The sequence below is a fragment of the Dendropsophus ebraccatus genome, unplaced genomic scaffold (genome assembly GCF_027789765.1).
Source record: "Dendropsophus ebraccatus isolate aDenEbr1 unplaced genomic scaffold, aDenEbr1.pat pat_scaffold_2039_ctg1, whole genome shotgun sequence".
NCBI classification, from domain to species: Eukaryota; Metazoa; Chordata; class Amphibia; order Anura; family Hylidae; genus Dendropsophus; species Dendropsophus ebraccatus.
In genome coordinates this window covers 1-10684 of record NW_027209478.1, presented here as the reverse complement: position 1 = coordinate 10684, position 10684 = coordinate 1, and the positions used below count along the sequence as shown (strand labels likewise).

General features: G+C 49.8%; 1 pseudogene; it reads right to left on the bottom strand.

Moving 5' to 3' along the window:
• Positions 1-5841: 5841 nt before the first annotated feature.
• On the bottom strand, positions 5842-6011 carry LOC138775772 (U2 spliceosomal RNA; annotated as a pseudogene).
• Between the last annotated feature and the right edge of the window lie 4673 nt (positions 6012-10684).

The following is a 10684-nucleotide window of genomic DNA, read 5'->3' as shown; positions in this document are numbered from 1 at the left end:
TCAGATTGGTTAAAACTGATATAAACAGAAAACTGCCCATACCATTCTCTTTAATCCAACCTTTTCATCATCATGGTCTTTTTTCCCATAATTTTACATCAACAAAAAACTTATAATAAAGCCTCCACAAAATTAAACCATAACCAAATCACTTATAATACACCAAAAATCTCCATTTTTTAAACTTCCACACACCTTCCGCGTCCAGGTCACCACCACGCTGTCTGTCCCACAAATATACCACATACAACCTTGACAATATTAATTTCACACATTCATTAACAGACACAAACCTTCTTCTAAACACCCACAAATTTCGCATATCCCACAGACTCTCCATCACACACGCCATAATCAGCCACATCACTCTCTCCTTAATCTTACCAGAAGCACCCATACCAAACATAGCCACTCTCCAGTCTATGAACGTCACCCCAGCCAACTCCTTACACAAACCTCCCACTCCTTTCCATACATCATAAGCATACTGACAGTCCCACATCATATGTCTCACAGTCTCACTAGCTCCACAACCATCCCTCGGACACACCTCATACCTAATCAAGTCACGCCTCTTCTGCACCTGTCTCACTGGCAAAATGTCATGCAGACTCATCCATACCACATCATGTTGTTTTGTTGACATTCCACTCACTCTCATTTTCTTCCAAACAGTCAAAGCCTCATCCGCCCTTAAACCACCAATATTACACACCAATTCTCTCGCTTCAATTCTCCTCATCACTTTCTTTTTGTCTCTAAACTCATCCACAGGCACATCTAGCAAATCCAATTCTATCACCAATTTCTCCACTTTCTTATACCATATCGGACACTTAAAAGCAACAGGCACCCTTGCATCCCTCTCCACCCATTTTAACCCATACAACATCCACCCAGCCATATACCGCACCATGCATCCAGCCTTATTCTCTTTCTCCAGCAACACTACCATAACTTTAATATAACTAATCCCCAAAAAAATCTGAAAATTTGGAAACCCTAGCCCGCCATTCTCACAAGACTTGTACACATCCTCTCTTTTCATCCTCTCCATCTTACTACCCCACAAAAACGTAAAACACAATTTCTCAGCCTTTTTCATATTTCGCACAGCAAACGGGAACACATTCGCACAAAATAACAAAATAGGCAAAATTACCGCTTTTACAATCAAAACTTTCCCAACCAAAGTTAACTGACGCATTCTCCAAAAATTCAACTTACGCTCAATTCGCATCCCACATTCATTCCAACTTTCATTCCCTTTTAGATCGTCATTAAATTGTATCCCCAAAATCTTCACCGCGCCTCTTTCACTTTCAACACCGTCCATTCTCACACTCTTATCTCCAAAACACTTAAACACACACTTATCCCAATTGACTTAAAAGCAGATGCACCACAAAAAACATCCAACCACAATTTAGCCCTATTCATACTTACCATGTTATCACTCACCACCACAATATCATCCATATAACCCAATACTTTTACATTCTTCCCTCCACTCCCCGGAATCAACAAACCTCTCATCACCTTATCCTTTCTAATAATACACATCAACGGCTCAATCACACTCACAAACAATATGGGGGACATAGGGCAACCTTGCCTGACCCCCGACCCCACCCTTATTTTATCACTCAACACCCCATTTATCAAAAACTCGCTTGTCACATCCGCATATAAACACTTACCACATCCACAAAATTCTTCGGAAATCCCATCCTCTCTAACACTTTAAACATAAATTCATGCGACACTCTATCGAAAGCTTTTTCAAAATCCACCATTAAAACCATACACTTCTGTTTCCTATCCATGCAGTCACCAAACAAATCCCTCAACAAAAATAAATTATCAGTCATACTTCTACCAGGAATCGCACACACTTGATCCTCCTCTATCACCTGTCCAATCACCTCACGCATACGACCAGACACAATCTTACCAAACACCTTGTAATCCGTGTTTAGCAACGTAATCGGTCTCCAGTTCCCCAAACATTTCTTGTCTCCTTTCTTATAAATCAACACAACTACCCCTTCTTTCATCGACTCACTCATCCTACCATTCTCCCACATATACTGATATACTTTCATCATATCCTCACCCACAATATCCCATGCTTTCACATAAAATTCAACCGGAATCCCATCCTTCCCAGGGGTTTTATTTTTCCTTGCACTCATCACAGCACTTCTAACCTCCTCCAATGCAATATCCTCGCATAACATCTCACCATCACTCTCCTTAATCTCACTCTCCAGACCATTTAACACTTCATCTACCAAATTCTCGTCTATCCATTTACACTCATATAGTTCACCATAAAATGCTTCCACCTCCTTTATCACATCTTTACCATACACACTCACCCCTCCCTTATTTAGCACAACTTCCATATCATTTTTCTTACCACACACTTTCTTAAAGAAAAACCTTGTACACTTCTCATTTTTGTCCAACCACTCCACTTTTGATCTATAAATAATCTCTTTCCCTCTCTTCTCCATACTTTCTTTCAATTCAGTCCTTGCTTCCTCTAACAGATCATCCACATTAACTCCAATCATCCTTAACTTTTGCAACCAATTTATTTTCATATTCAGCTCTTTGTACCTATTTCTTAATATGGCAGCTTTTTTGTAGCCCCACTTTCTGAAGAATTTTTTAACCTCCCCCTTCATCCAATCCCACCACCCCAGTATACTCTCAAAATCTTTTTGTCTACTTTTCCACCTAACATAAGCATACTTAAAATCCACCATGATTCTCACATCCTCAAGCAGACTCACATTTAACTTCCATACACCTCTTCCATACAACCCTTCCACATCACATTCAATACAGACTCTCAAACACTCATGATCAGAAAACCCCACTACCTGTTGGGAAAAGGCAGTACATTTTACATTTTTAGAAAAAAAACAATAATCTATGCGAGACTCCACCCCACCTCTGTCAGCCTTATAGGTCGCAGGTGGTGACCTGCCCAAGCACTCCACAGCCGCATCCAATAAAGCAAAATCAGAAACCAGATTTTTTAACCTCCTCCCTGTCCCATCCACCTTAGATCCCTCCACAACGCAGTTGAAATCCCCTGCCAAAATGGTGGGAGTCCTCCCAGGCAAAAACAAACACAATTTTTCAAACAATTTTGCCCTATCTTCCCTTTGTGTATAACTATATACATTAAACACCCTCACCCGCACACCCCTATACAACACCACTGCCATTACACACCTCCCCACCTCCACCACAGTATAACTTTCTAAACTTATCTCTCTACTACCCAGCAATATCCCAACCCCATCGTTCTTGTTTTTGTCTGACCCTGACCACACATGCTGACCATGCGGCCAGTCCCGGTCAGACAATGGCTCCGAAATGCCACATTCCTGCAGGCAGTATATTTCTGCTCCTAGACTTTTACAAAGTCCAGGACAGCCGCTCTCCTTGCTTTGGATCCAATCTGCCTAACATTCAAGGATACGACATTACATGCAACTTTGGAGCCCATATTTTAACCCGGCACGCGAGTGGGCTGTACACACCCCATCTCTCCTTCATCCTACACCGTCTGGACTTCGGTAGCCGCATGTGAAGGCCGAAGTCCCGGCTTCTTCTAAAAAAGCCACAGTCCGCAGGAATAGCCGATAAAGGGTACACAGCTTCTCGCCCAGGACTCGCACCACCCTCACTGGCCGGAGATAGCGCAGTCCTGGGTCTTTTAGGGGCTACCTCCAACACCTCTTCCAAGGGTCTGGAGTTGGAAAAATCACCCTGGCCTCCATTGCCTTCTTGTTCCATGGAGCTCTCGCTCCATGAAACGGCGGGAGTCTCTGGCACAGAACCCTCCACCTCCCCTTCAACTTGCACACAAAACACCATGAGGAAGCACCTCTTCCACCTGTGCCACCTCCATTGTGACTGTGTCTTCCACCACCGACGGCAATCCCAACAGGGTCACTTTAGGTACCCCCTGAGGGCGCCCACCACCAACCACCTCAGCAAAGGATTTTTTTGCACGCATGGGGCAATCTTTGAAGATATGACCAACCTTCCCACAGAGGTTACACGCAATGGGGTTGTCACAATCCCGGGCTGGATGCCCCGGCTGCCCACAGCGGCCACACCTTATCTCTTCCTTACAGTCTTCCGCAATATGCCCAAAGCCCTTACATTTACGGCAGAACCTGGGAGCTCCAGGAAAAAACAAATATCCACGGTCTCTCCCAATGGCAAAGTTAAGTGGAGGGTACTTCATACCACCTGGACTCTGCGGGTCCTCATGGAAAGTGACAAAGTACTTGTACCTTCCTGTCCATAACCCCTCACTATTATTCACCTTGTGCGAAAAGCTGACACAGGCACAATAGTTTTTCAAAAACACATCAATGTCATATCTGGGCACATGAGGGTTGTATAAGAAGACCACAAGCGGGATTGCCCCTCCGCTATACAAGATGGTGAAAGTCAATCCATCCAAATCAGGATTATCAAGATTTTCTTGCAAGTTACGGTACAAATTATGGCAGTGACCAATATTGGTTAGGACCAACACATACTTTCCCTTTTTAGGGTCTTGCAAACATAGAATATCATCTCGTTTTACCTTTAGTATTTCAGTCAGAACTTCGCACACCAGAACTTTCAGGGTAAAGCGGTTTTCCATCTCCTCCGACACATCTATACGAAATCCGTTTTTGACCCGGGGTTCCCCGGTCTCGGCATAGCGTAGCTTACGCCCATGGTGATCGCCTTCTTAATCTTCAGCCGCCCCCAACGGGGGCTAAGCCTCCGACGCCCTCCAGCCAAGACCAAGCACAGCGGCAACTGCACTTGATCTTAGCCAAAAGGCCGAGAAGCGATGGCCACAACGCTTTCCCGAAAACTCCCCTTCTCGGACACCACGTCCTTCTTGTTAAGGCGAAGCCAGACATACATACCCTATTATGCGCTCCACCCTCTCAGATGGCGGACCGGACGTGCTTTCACACTGCATCTCCTATTGCCTAGCACTGCCTCTGTCTTCCTTTCTGCTCTCAAATCTGAATAGCTCCACCCCCCAATCACACTGCGTCTGCTTCCACCTGATGGATGGCAGACATACACGTCTCTGTCTCTGTCTCCGTCTCTGTCTGGCATACATGACATGCAGCTAGCTCTTTGGCTGGCTGTCTCTGTAGCTGGCTGGCTGTCTCTGTGGCTGGCTGCCTAGCTGGCTAGCTTATTATTAGTACCTACCTACCTACCTATCTATCTATCTATCTATCTATCTATCTATCTATCTATCTATCTATCTAATCTATCCTATCTATCTATCTAATCTATCCTATCTATTCTATCTAATGTATCTAATCTATCTATCAAAGAACATGGAGGGTGAATTCTCCCAGCTGGAGCCGTAGGCAGGCAGCATCAGCAGGATACATCGGCCACCAGGAAATCAAATCCAAAGGAAACGGTTTAATAAACTGCACCTACCTTTCCACCTACCTGCTCGGTCGCTTGACCGGCTGCAACTGAGCTGCTTGTTGTGCTGGCAGCTGTGTATAGCAGCAAAGCCTTGATGACATCACGTCCCGCGATGACATCACCAGCACTGGCCCGGCAGCCAAGTTGTAAACAACTCTGCCAGTTGGTTGCCATGGCAACAGAGGCCAGCAAGTCTTGGACAAACAAACTTTTCGTAGCCACACTCGGGCTAATTTTTCGGGGTCGGTCCACCTGCGCACAACACACTCGAGGGATGTTTCTTGCAACACAGTAGTTTCAGGTGCAGCCGGCTTGTTTCCTTCTTCATTCTTTTGCTCTGTTTTTTGCAAACTCATTAGGGGGTGCACTGAACCTGGAGGCACTGCAATACCAGGTCAATGCCTGGAGAGGACAGAGCAAGCTCTTTTTCCATCTCCCTGTTCTAAAAATCCATTTAATATATGGTCCCCAGATAGGGGACGTATCAGATATTAAACTGATAAGAACAGATTTTTGATTGAAAATATCTTTATTACAATCAGTCGTCGTCAGGCATACATAAACTGTGACGCAGCACAGTTCAATAAATAAGACACTACATACTCAGCACCATGGTACAACATACAGCACAGGCTCCCTACGCTATACATCATACCACCCGCTACACTAGCATTCCCGCATACCTTAACAATCCTAAAACAACAAACAATAAAGCAATACAGACAAGTGATGGGGTAAGGGGGGTGGGAAAGAGGGGGGTAGGGAAGGGAAATCACAGGCCCGAAGCTTTATTGAAAGACAACACAACACAAGGGGAGAGGGGGAAGGAGAGGGGGTATCAATCCTCTTCTTCCTGGTCCGATCTGTCCATGATGGAATAGTCTCTGAGCAGGCTGTGAACCAGCCTGCGGCAGTCCAGAAAGGACATCCTCTCCTTCTTCAGAATGAGGCGGTTCCTGGCAAGCCATATAGCGTCCTTAAAACAGTTCATAAGGCGCCAGGCCTCCCGGGTTGCCTCATCGCCGAGATTCCCAGGGAACAGGCCGTACAGCCACCGCGCAGTGCGTTAGCCTGTTCCTGGGCACACAGTCACTGAGTTCAAGTTCCAGGGCGTCCAACAGGCCCTGAGCAAACGGACACTGCCAAAAGAGGTGCAAAGATGTTTCCTCCACGAAGGGGCACCGGGGGGCAGTACCGCGTTTTGCACAGGTTTGCGGGCATACATGAATGACCTCAAAGGCAGTCCCCCCTGAATGGCCATCCAAGACAAGTCCTTGTGCCCGTTGGTCAACTTCGCCGAAGCCACATTAGTCCATACAGTCTCTGCGGTGGCCGCAGTGAGCCCTGGAACGAGCTCCATAGAGTCCTGTGCTCTGATGAGCTTGTGGACAGTTTTTGGGCTTCCACAAGTCGGGGCTTGAGTCCCTCCAGTTGGTGTTCCCTCACAAACTTGACGACGCCCCCGTAGAACCAGGGAGTGTGCCAGTTGTAAGGGATGGAGCTGTCCCACTTGTCCCAGCTCAGACCCCCTCCAGAGGGGGAGGAGGAACAGGCGAGACATGGACCTGCCCGCAGAGCCATTTTTCTGTTGCAGAGTCCTCCGCACACAGTCACATACAAAGGCTGCCTGCAGCAAGGTAGGGATATCCGGAACACCTTTTCCGCCCTTGCGGGGTTCCTTGTACATCACGGAGCGCTTCACTCTGTCCATTTTGGAGCCCCAGATGAAACAAAACACGGTCCTGGTGATGGCCCTGCAGACGGTGACATGGGGGGGCCAGGCCTGTGCGGTGTACTGGAGCACAGGCAGAACTTCGTTCCTCAGGACCAATGCTTTGCCCTCAATGGTGAGGTGTCTGAGGCTCCACAGCCCGATCTTCGTATTGACCTTAGCCAATCGCTCTTCCCAGGACTTGAGGGCCGCGCCTTCCTTTCCGAACCAGACTCCAAGGATCTTGATGAAGTCCGGTTTGATGGTAAACGGGAAGGGGGCGGAGGAAGCCAGGTGCCACTCCCCGAAGAGCATAGCCTCCGACTTCCCGCAGTTGACCTTTGCCCCTGAAGCCTTTCCGAACTTCTCGCAGGTCTGGACGAGTGCGGTCACCGAAACGCTGGTCAGCGCAGAAGACGGTCACGTCGTCCATGTACAGCGAGCACTTGACCTCGTGTCGATCGGGTCCGGGTACGGTGATCCCTCTGATCTCTCCGTTCTGCCGTATAGCCTCCGCGAAGGATTCTATAACACAAACAAAAAGGAGAGGTGAGAGAGGGCAGCCTTGTCTGACCCAGAAAGAACCGGAAAGGGGTCAGTCTTCCAGCCGTTTCACCAGTACCCTGCTGAAAATATCAAAATACATCACGTTAACAAAACGACAAAAACATATCACCAAGTCCTAACCTACGCAGTGCCCTGCCCATGAACTCGTGAGAGACCCGGTCGAAAGCCTTCTCCTGATCAAGGCTGACCAGGGCCGCGTGTGCACGGCGGCTTTGGATGTAATGGACCGTGTCCCTCACTAGGGCGAGGCTGTCTGCGATCCTGCGGCCGGGAATGCCACAGGTCTGGTCCAGATGGACGACCTGACCGATGACCTTCTTCAGCGGTTGGCCAGCACCTTGGCGAGGATCTTGTAGTCCACGTTCAAGAGAGAGATGGGACGCCAATTTTTCAAGTCACATCTCTCCCCCTTCCGCTTATACAGATCGTGATCGTACCCTCCCTCAACGACGGAGGCATTCTGCCCTCCACCACCATCTCCTCGTACAGCTCCAACAGGTCCGGGCAAATGAGATCCCCCAGCGCTACATAGAGCTCCGCTGGGAGACCATCACTGCCCGGGGTCCTGCCAGGCCTAAAGGATTTAGCGGCAGAGAGCAGCTCCCCCACCGTCAAGGGGGCGTCCATGGCCGACACACCTGCGGGATCAACAACGTTAGTGATACCTGACAGGAACTCGTCGGCCACTTCGGAGTCGGTGGTCTTCGGGGCGTAGAGGCTGCGGTATGAAGCTAGTGACAACCCCCATCACGTCCTCTTTGCCCTTCCGCAAACTTCCGGTCTCATCCCGCAGCTCAGTCAGGGGCGTGTGGCCGGCGTGGAGTTTCCTGAAAAAGAACGAGTTACATTTCTCACCCTTCTCCAGGTTCTCCACCTTGGAACGGAAGACGATTCGCTTGGATTCCTCCTCAAAGTGCCTTTGCAAGCTCTTTTCTGGTCTCCTCCAGCTCCTCCTTCACGTCCCAGCCGCACCGGAGAAGGTCTTGCAGTGACCGCAGCTCGCGCTGCAGCCTCCTGAAGTCCCTCTTTCTTCCGCACGCCTGTTGACGACTCTTGGCCTGAAAGAAACTGCGAAATTGAACCTTAACAAATTCCCACCAATCACTAACACGCTCAAACATACATTTATCGTTGCCGCCATACGATGTAGGCCTCTCTAAGCTCCTCCAGAACCTCCTCCTGAGCCAGTAGAGCACAATTCAGCTTCCAATAGCCTGGGCCAGATGGGAAACCATGGCCCAGAACCCCTTGAAACAGAATGGCCCTGTGGTCAGAGAAGAAGCAGGGAACCATAGAGTGCCTAGTCTGCCTGACTGCTTGAGAGGCAAACACAAAGTCAATCCGAGAACGGAGCGAGCCATCGGGCGGCTCCATGTATAATTAACAGAGCCGTTCCCGATGGACCCAACAACGTCCTGCAAGGATGCTTCAGTCACCATCTCGATGAGCAGTTTGGATGTGACATCCAACTTGACAGATGTCCCAGAACTGCGTCCGTCCGCTTCAATGGGGCAGTTGAAGTCCCCACCCAACACTACAGCCCCTGGAGGTTGCGAGCTGGGCCCGCAGGGCCTGGAATAGTTCCAGACGCGCACCCTTCTCAGGAGAGGCATACACATTGATGAGCCTTACGGGCTCCCCCGCCCAAGAGCCGTCTGCAATTAGCAATCTGCCACAGACAAGCTCCTGAACAGAATCAAGTGTAAAGTTGCCTCCCCTGATCAGGATGGCGACCCCTGCGGACTTACAGTCGCCCCCCGCCGGACCAGTAGGAGGGACCGTGGGACCACTGCCTGGCCAGATGGTTGTAGGACCTAGAAGAGGACAGAGCACATTCCTGCAACATATACACATCGCACAACCTGAGGCATTTAAAAACGAAAGAACTGTCTGGAATCTAGACCTATCTCTCATACTCCGCACATTTAAGCTAAAGATGGAAAGATTAGCCATGGGGAGAAAAGAAAAGGGTTAGTCACAGACTCATACGATACCACTCCGGTCGGGCGGATCCTCTTCTTCGGGGCCCGCCGGCCGACCCATTCCCGTATGCAACTCCTCCAGCGCCTCTTTCAGGTGTGCATTCTCTGGGACGTCCTCGAAGTCGAAAGCCTCCGGTTCGTCGACCAGATTCTCCACCACCTGATCCATGTCGCTTTCCTCCGGGAGGTCATCTTCGCAGACCTCGATGATCTTTTTCTTGGAGGTCTCAGCCGATGGGCTGTCCCTCACTTTCCTCTTCTGTCGGGAACCACTGTGGGGACAAGAGGGGGAAAATCCTCCAAGGAGAGAACCACAGCAGCGGGAGGGGAAAGGTTAGTGCTGCTGGGTTGGGGGAGTGGGGTGGGGAGGGTGGGGGTAGGGGCGGGGGACAGGGGGACCCACTGAGGCAATGGGATAGGGGAGGATTCCTCAGTGGGGGTGGGCGGCGGGAGGAGAGGGGGGGTAGGGGGGGAAGGAGGGGAGGGGGAAGGGGTAGGGAGGGGCGGGGGTGGGGGGAGGGTTGGGGCCGTCGTCCTCTTACCCTCCTTCTTCTTCTTTCTCCTTCTCCTTGGGCTTCTGCGCTGCTTGGGCTAACGCCGGCTGCTGGCCGGTCGGAGCTTTGGCAACCCACGGATGCCCACGTTCTCTTTTCCCTCTGGGGCAGGCCCTGTAGCTGTGGTCCCGCATGGCCGCAGAGGTTGCAGGTTTTTGCCTTCGGACAGTCCACTTGGTCCCATGCCCCGGCACTCGGCAGACTCTAACAGGAATCTTCGCTGCAGTCCTTCGCCTGATGACCCTTCTTGCTGCATCATCCTGCAGATCTGCGGCATATCCGGGTAATAGATGAAGCCTGGAGCGTCACCCAAAGAGAAAAGCCTGAGGCAGGTGCTGGAAACCGCGTCCGATGACTCATCCCTGTTGAGCCTTCACGACCACCGA